The following is an 8,525-nucleotide window of genomic DNA, read 5'->3' as shown; positions in this document are numbered from 1 at the left end:
GCTTTTGGAGAACCACAAGTATCAGCATGTTGAAACATCAAGGGCCCACTGGCATTTGTAGATGGTGTGTAAAAATAAAATACAAAATAAAACAAATACAGTATTCCGATACCATAGAAAATATATTTTAAATAAACCATCCAGACTTCCCTAATCTCTTGGAATGGCCTGGAGCAGAGGCGGAACTAGTGAGTGGGTGGGCTTAGGTGCAACAAAATGCTATGGGCCCCAATCCAAAATGACAAAGTAGGGACTCTTCATGTGTGAAGAGAAAAGCTGTTGCCATGGGGTACACAGGGTACCATTTGACTGAAGACTGTTTGCAGTGTACATGAATAAATACTGATGCCCTGTGTAGAGGGTGTGCTATGTCTGTAAGGAATGTGTCAGATGGCACAGCACAAGTGTGAAAGGAGAGCGCAGCGAGAAGAGCACAAAGTGAGATGGGGAGTGATGAGTGGAGAGAGAGAGAATGAAGGAGAGCATTAAGACAGGTATCACTAAAAAGAGAAGCCGCGTTTTTGCTGAGCTCCGGCTCTTTAAAAGAAATAAATAACCCCTTTTTGCCTTTCGCCTGTGGGTCAGCTTCCTCATCTGACTACCCACACCTTGCCTCTCCCCCCCCCCCCCCCCCCCCCCCCTTCCCCATGCCACCGGGTGAGTTCCGCGGAATCAGGGGGGAAGACCCTGGAGCTCCCGCGGATTGCAGTCTCCCTGGCATCTACAGGCCGGGACCTGGGGCTGCCAACTGGACTGCACCCCGCTGAGACCCGGTCGCTGCTCTACGGACACCCGCACCCTGCCCTTCCTAACCTGACACCTCCGGCCGGGATACTAGGTGACCATGTGCTGCAGAGACTCGGCCACCTCCGCAGACAGGACAACCGGTGGCCATCTTGCCGGGATTGCACCAGACGCCAGCGCTGCCATTCCTTGCCTGGCCGGCACCCATACCTCCCAACATGACCCTCTCCAGGAGGGACACAATCCTCTGCTCCTGGACTTCCATCTTTATGTATGTATGTATGATTACCCTCATCTGTGTTGAACAGGTAAATTGCTAAGAAAGGTGCTTCAACACAGGTGATGGCAATTATAAATTAAGAGGGATGTCCAGAAGCAGAGCAATGTGTCCCTCCCGGAGAGGGTCATGTTGGGAGGTATGGGCACCTGCTGAACTGCCTGCTGTGTAGAGGAGCCTGGGCTGTGTCCTCTGCTGAGAAGTGAGGTGAGAGGGGCTGCGGATCCCGTTCCTGCCCCCCTCCCCCCCCCCCCCCCCCCGTGGGTTACTGCGGCGGTCATCTTTGGGTGCTGTGGCCTCCCCTGCTGGGGGCTTAGCCCAATCCTCTAAAGTCCAGACTAGCTATATATGCTTTGGGTCACACCAACTGACCACAAATGTAGTGTGGCCAGTATATATACACATCATCTGGCGGGGACTAAGTTTGCCATTCCAGGATCCACAGCTGCATAGCAGACACCGCAATCACCTACAGGCAACAGAAGGAAGAATAAACACTCTGTTCAGCTCAACCTATAATACCTGGACCTGCCATGTAGATTACTTTGGCATATGGTAAAGGCACCTCCAGAATAGTGTCCCTCTTTCAGCCCTGCAGAATAATTGAAGCATTATAGGCACGTAATCTGTGTGGACCTGTTTGTGTGCTTCTCTCAAGTCTATATTATTCTTCTGTGCGATCCTGCCCTCTTCAGCTAGACCTGCCTCTGAGACAACTGTGGCGTTGGGCTCCTACCAGCTCTTCAGGGACTTGTCTAGGTCAACTTTATCTAAACGGCGCTCCTTTCAGCCCATTACGGCCACACTTCGGAAAGCTATTATTCTGTACAGGTGGGGATTTCCAACCAGGCTACTTATAACCCGTGAGGGTTCTACTATCACAGTTGCAACTGTGGAAGAGGGCATGAAGCTTCTGAACAAATGGAATTTATCTGACACCTCAACTTCTTCTCCAGACCGCCGACTTCAGCGGGACTGGTCGACGGTGGAGAAGTTAATCGGGCCTTAGGTCTCACTTGTTTGCCTTATTGCCGATTGGACTCCATAGCTCATTGCTTCTACTATAATTGCTTCTAATTGGGAAATATCTCCTTTCCGATTATATTTACAACACTATGGGCTTTATTCTAGTTCACTCTTTCTGACAAAATCCTTCTTAGATGGACAAAACCATGTGCACTGCAGGGGGGCAGATGTGAAATGTGCAGAGAGAATTAGATTTGGGGGAGTTATTTTGTTTCTGTGCAGGGTAAATACTGGCTGCTTTATTTTTACACTGCAATATAGATCTCACTTTGAAGTAAAACCCCACCCAAATAGAATTATCTCTGCACAAGTAACATCTGCCCCACCTGCAGTGCACATGGTTTTGTCCATCTTAGAAGGATTTTGTCAGAAAGATTGAACTAGAATAACCCCCTATATGCTTAGTTTACAAGATGTATTATCTGTTTTCCATAGATTTAATTTCTACCTGTTGTTTATTATTGGCATTTATAGTTTGATATTTATGTTGTATTACTTGAATTGCACTCTGATATATTTTATGCTGCTTTCCCACTGCAGACCCGTTATAAGTACTGGTATTTTTAAACTGTATTTAAAACGGTATTAGCATTCCCACTGCAGCAGATTACCGTTTTTAAATACCGTTTAAGTACCATTCCCATTGCAGGTAAAACGTTTTTAATCCCATTGTGTCCCCTTGTACCTGTCCTGCCCCCCCTCCCCCCTTACCTGCCAGCTGGTACCCTCACTCCCCCCCTCCCCCCCTGCCCTGGTACCTTGCTCCCCCCCGAACCCCCCTGCCCTGGTACCTTGCTCCGGGGCAGTGCAGTAGGCAGCGAGTTGGCAGGTCCCCCACTGATGCAGACAGCAGGGGCACTGGAGGCACTGGGGATCCAGGCAGGTCCATGCTCAGGAGGAGGAAGGTCCCTGCCATGAATGGGAAATAGCGGAGCCGCTCATTTAATACACGCATATTTAATTAGCGGCACATTAGATATGCGCATATTTAATTAGCGGCTCCGCTATTTCCCATTTGCGTCAGGGACCCCTTCCTCTGCTTCCTCCTCCCACACTACTTCCCCCTCCTCCAGGACAGGTACCAGGGGAGGGGGAAGTAGTGTGGGATGTTAAATACTGTTTAAGAGGCATTCCCACTGCCTCAAAAACGGTAGGACTCTGCTTTTGAAATGGGTTGAAATACCGGTTAACTTTAACCGGTATTTCAACTCTGGCGCTTTCCCACTGCAGCCTTAAACGGTAAATTGCGCTGAAAAATCGGCAATTACCACTTTAGACCTGCAGTGCGAAAGCAGCATTAGTTGCGGGGTGGGTTGCCACTACCCCCCCCCCCCCCCCCCCCCCCCCCCAGGAATGTTGAGTGAGGCGCTTTCCTTCTGGCATCTTATTTGGGCTCCACCTAGAGTCGCCGTTTATATGTTTTTGTTCTCTCTCTCTCTCTCTCTCTCTCTCTCTCTCTCTCTCTCTCTCTCTCTCTCTCTCTCTCTCTCTCTCTCTCTCTCTCTCTCTCCTCTCTCTCTCTCTCTCTCTCTCTCTCTCTCTCTCTCTCTCGTGTGTTTCAACTGAAGATGTTTTTTGTTACATCCACATTATCTAGTGATTATAATTAGCAAGAGAGTGTACTCAGCTGGTTCTTTTAACAGCTGTCCAATACATTACTTTTGTTCTGCCTACAGCAGGACCAATATCTTGTCGACCCTGAGCTAGTACTGAATGTATGCTGTTGACAATTATACAGATTATATTGTAGGAAATATGTGATCCTCTAAGACATTTTTCCTACAGGGGAGACAAATCATGGTTTCTATTTGTGTCTAATTCTTACCACTCTTAAACTAGGATTATTCATAAAATGACTGCTGGATGTCTGTCTTTAAACATTTTTTTCCTGTTCTTAGACAAATCAAATCTGAAATGTTCTGCAAATTATACTTTTAAACAAATGCAAAGCTGTATTCAATGGTGGTATAGTGTGTGTGTGTGTGTGTGTGTGTGTGTGTGTGTGTGTGTATGGGCCTTGAAATAGAAAAATAATGGTATATTTACATCAATGAAGTCCCATATACTATGCATGGGCATTTTAAAGGTAGAGGAGGCTTGTGCGCAGCCTCCTCCATCTGGGCCCTCTGCCGGCAGCCATTCAGCATTATAAAGTCTAAGCAGGGGTTAAAGTGAGCCGGAACGGGGCGCACATGGTCTGCCTCTGCTGGCTTGAGACGTTTTAAAATTCAAGTGCCACAACCAATCAGAGCTTGTGAGCCGCGTGCTCCTATGGGCTCACTTGCTAGCGCCATCTTTCAAATGGCTCCAGGAGTAGGAACTGCGCTCTCCTCTCCTCACAGAGGGAACAAAAGGAGCCATCCGGGGCAGCCGCAGCAGAAGAAGAGCAGTGGTGAGTATTGATGGAGGCATATGACACTACAGGGGGCATTCTTCATATGGATCTAGGGGGGGGGGTCTGCATATTGCATTACAAGAGGAATTAGGTATATGGCACTGAGGCATTCTGTATATAGTAATACTGAGGGAATTCTGCATAAGGAACTACGGAGGCCGGGCATTATGTATATGGCACTATGGGGGTATTCTGTTTCTGAGTTCCACCACCTCACCAGGACCACTTCAAGCACTGAGTCTAAGCAATAGAGTAATACGGCTCAAATGTACGTGCACAGATCTCTGGGAAATTGGCGTGGCTGATATTCTCTGGCAATTTCAGCAGCGCTGCACCCATTATAAATTCGCCACTGGTACTTCAACCTGGAATACAAACTCCCAAATTTAGTGTATGTATTGTGTGCCACCAGATTATTTTTACAGAATTAACGTTCACTCACCACATTGTCCGTCGCCTTGTACCAAATGCAATTTGGGGTGTCTTTTTGGGGGGGAGGGGGGGGGAGTGTTGACTTTTGTAGGTGTACCCTGGTTTAGTGATAGCTTCGGATCGCATCTTATCTAATGCGAATCGCATGCGATGCCATGTATTCCAAAATGCATGCATTTATTGTACTGTGTATGGGCACATTTAGAAGTGCTTCTACATAGTGGTAACACTCTTCAGCAGGTCCAAATTAATATGTGAAGGTTGGAACTATATTTCCAGGCCAAAAAATAGGCCAGAATCTCATATTTTTTTTTACAAACCAAAGAATCAGACGCTAATAAATCTAAATAATAACCATAAAATGTGAAAAAGTTAAAAATACTTTAATTAGCAGCAGAGAAACAGCCTGTGGCATGGCAGGTAGGAGCTGATTGGCTGGCTGTTTATCACTCTCCATTTTTCACTTTTCAACCTTAGTACATCTGGCCCTCTGCACTTAAATACAATCTTAATTGGGAAATTGCTGACAGGAAAGAATTCAAACCACACAGATTAATATCAAAGAGCATCTTTATCTCCTAAAAGAATTGATCGGTCAATAACAATTAAATGAAATTCTATTATAAAACAACAAAACAAAAACATGTACAATAAAATATGTAAACTGAAATAATTTTCATGTAATTACATAATGAAAAGGTGGATATCTTCTAAAGCGGTATATGGATAACCCATCTCCTCCTTAATACTTGTTTTATAATACGTATGGTGGGAACAGGAACAAATTCTGCTTATATACAAAGTCACAATATTCCATTGAAATTATGTTATTTCCTAAGTAGGAATGAGTGGTGTAGTCTTGTGCACATTACCTATAGGTAAGTATGGTGTTGATGCACCCACAATGGATGTGGGAATCCACTCCCAGGACACCTCCGTATGTATTGCAGCAGGAGCCAGGTAAAGATGGTGGAAGCTGCTCCAATATCTTGCCGAGGAGGCCGCAGGGATCCGCTCTCAAAGCACCACTGTACCAGACGTCTCAGAGACCGGGCTGTGAGGTGACACTGCTCTGGTGTCATGTCTGGAAAGGTAAAAAGGTGTATTGCTGGCAGCACTACTTGCGAGCATCTTGCTCTCCGGCTTGTGATAATAAGCAGGGCTTCTGCCAGCCGTGAGTGGTCCCGGACTCCGTCTTCTTTGGTGAATTGTATGGACGCCAATGCAGTCATGTTAGGCAAATGGTGCTGTAGACAAATAGTGACGATCATATAGAGCAGGATCTGTTTGCAGGGTCCTATAATCATTTCGCTAACGCGTTTTGTTTTTTAATGGGAACTTTTATCAAAGAGTGACTCATTTATTGCATGATTTTGTTTTTGAAAACACATTGTATGAAATCTGATCACTGGTTTCATTCAGTTTGCTGGGGCAACCATGTGCTTTTCTTTCTTCTTCAGTATTACCTCTCCCTTTAACTCACTTGAGTGATATCACTAGAGACAGGATTATATGCAATATAAAAAGCTTGAAATATGCATGAAAAATACTTAAAATATGCATGAAAAGTGTTAAAATATGCTACATTAAATAACAAAAAAAAGTAATTTTTAACTTATTTATTTAAAAATCAGCATCCTATTAGTTGCAAATAAAACTCAAAATAGGCCCACAGCATCTGCAGATGTCTAGTGCTGTACACAGGATTTTTTTTTCTTCCTGGCTGCTACAGCAGACTGCAGCGTCTTAGGCTCTTCTGTTATTAACTACACAGACCCTCATCTCCAGCGCAGATGGATCAAATGTCAGCATAGCATGTGAAAGCGGCGCAGTGGAAGGCTTTCTCCCTGCACCGCATTCTCACTGTGACCCGGAGTTTCCTCCGCGCCGCGTGATGTTACAATCCTACCGTCCAACTCCTCTACTACAGAAGTCTCTCTCTTGGTGCAAAGTCCCAGGCCAGGGGCAGGCAAAGGTTCAGAAGCTTTGTGGCATAACCCGCCCCGACTGACTTTTATTCAAATAGATTGGCAGCCTAGAGCAATGTCCGCCACACTGCGCACATATTGGCCCGGCCTGCACAATCTACCACTACCTGGCTAGCAGGAAGGCAAATCAGTGCTGTGATTCATGGGTGGAAAGGTGGTGGGTCCTAAAATATGCACCATCACTAGATTTTAGGTAAAATATGCAATAACAAGTGAGACTGGGCAAAATATGGGAATGCAAATGCATATAATCCTGTCTCTAGATATCACTAAACGGAGTCTGCCAGTATATATGATTATGTTTGCATTAGCAACCGCACACACCTATTTTGCACTTAATAAAATTTACTAACAAGTGACTTGCAGTGCATGCTATCCAGCAGCCTGCAGACACACAGGATCCTGATGCAGAGGGGACATATATGTTGCACTACATTGATTTTATGCCCCTCTGCCAACACCACCTAAACAAACAGCACATCAGTTCTGCCCCACACTGCTGCATCCAAGCCAGGAGCAGCAGTTCTGAATTGTCCACTTTCATTATTGTGCACTTTTGTTTTTTCACTTAGTGCGGTATTGATCCAGCAAGCGATTCCCCTTAGCAGTCCCCCAGTGTACCCGGGTAACCAACCAAGCCAGTTATGATTGAACTGGATGTTTATTGGTGCTTTACTTATTTGAAAAATGCATTGCATGTAATGAAATCTTTTTATGTTATACAGAATTATTGAATTAGTGAATGTGTATTTATATATTTAACGACTAAAAATAATCACTATTAGCCTTCTTTGTTATTTTGTCAGACAGATGCTCATATTGAGTAATATATCATTACTGATTTGCACAATAGCAATACTGTTAATGAAATATCATGAACATTGGCAAGCTCAAGATCATTAACTATGCAAACTCGTGCACATCATTAACTAAGCCTCCCCCAAACCTCATCTGTGCATGCAGCTCAATCTAATAATATTGTAATTGACCGCATGCATAGGGGTTGACCGATTCCATTCAATGTGTATGCGTTATCTCGTTCGCCTATGGCACCGCCAGTATTGTTAACAATATCAAGGGTGCCAGCAATCTGCAAGTTTTCCCATCTATAGCATAGTCCCAATTTTTTTTCCTGTTTGCAATATTAAACCATAATACAAAGGTAAATAATACATACTTTTCTTAAAACATTACTTTTACATTCTTTCCATACATCATAAGTTGTGGGCTCAATTTTTCATAAGGTATTTTTCATTAACCGTTTGAGTGCCAATGTTGCAGTGAGAGATCCTCGGAATATCTGCTAAAAATGACAGCGTCTCTCACAGCAACTGTTCCTTTAGTATAAATAAATACAAATACAGCCAAGTCAATTAATTGAAGTTTAGTTAAATATGGCACCCAAAAATATAACAGTCACTGTGAGCGGCACTGGCATGTTTAGCTGATATTTTGAGGATCTCTCATAGCAATTTTGGCACTCAAAGGGTTAAGCTAAATCTGAAGAACATGCATTCAATTTTATTCATATAATACAGCTCAAAAGAGGTTTTCCACCACCTCCGAACGCCCCTCTGCAGTACTGCATGTGTAGGATGAAGAAGTGGCAGCTAAGAAAACGGTCACTGTGTGGTTATTGAATAGATAATCTTGAACAAGGTGT

General features: G+C 44.4%; 2 protein-coding genes across 4 annotated transcripts in view; one reads left to right on the top strand and one right to left on the bottom strand.

Moving 5' to 3' along the window:
- ELAVL2 (ELAV like RNA binding protein 2) overlaps nt 1-8,525 on the bottom strand; it is a 230,077-nt gene that overhangs the window by 158,967 nt on the left and 62,585 nt on the right. The gene's annotated exons all lie outside the window — the stretch shown is intronic.
- Nucleotides 1-8,525, top strand: part of LOC146075713 (uncharacterized) — a 40,649-nt gene that overhangs the window by 12,697 nt on the left and 19,427 nt on the right. The window lies entirely within an intron of this gene.

The sequence above is a fragment of the Crinia signifera genome, chromosome 1 (genome assembly GCF_055691185.1).
Source record: "Crinia signifera chromosome 1, ASM5569118v1, whole genome shotgun sequence".
Classification (NCBI taxonomy): domain Eukaryota; kingdom Metazoa; phylum Chordata; class Amphibia; order Anura; family Myobatrachidae; genus Crinia; species Crinia signifera.
The sequence above is the reverse complement of the archived record's forward strand: the minus strand, read 5'-3'. Positions and strand labels throughout refer to the sequence as shown.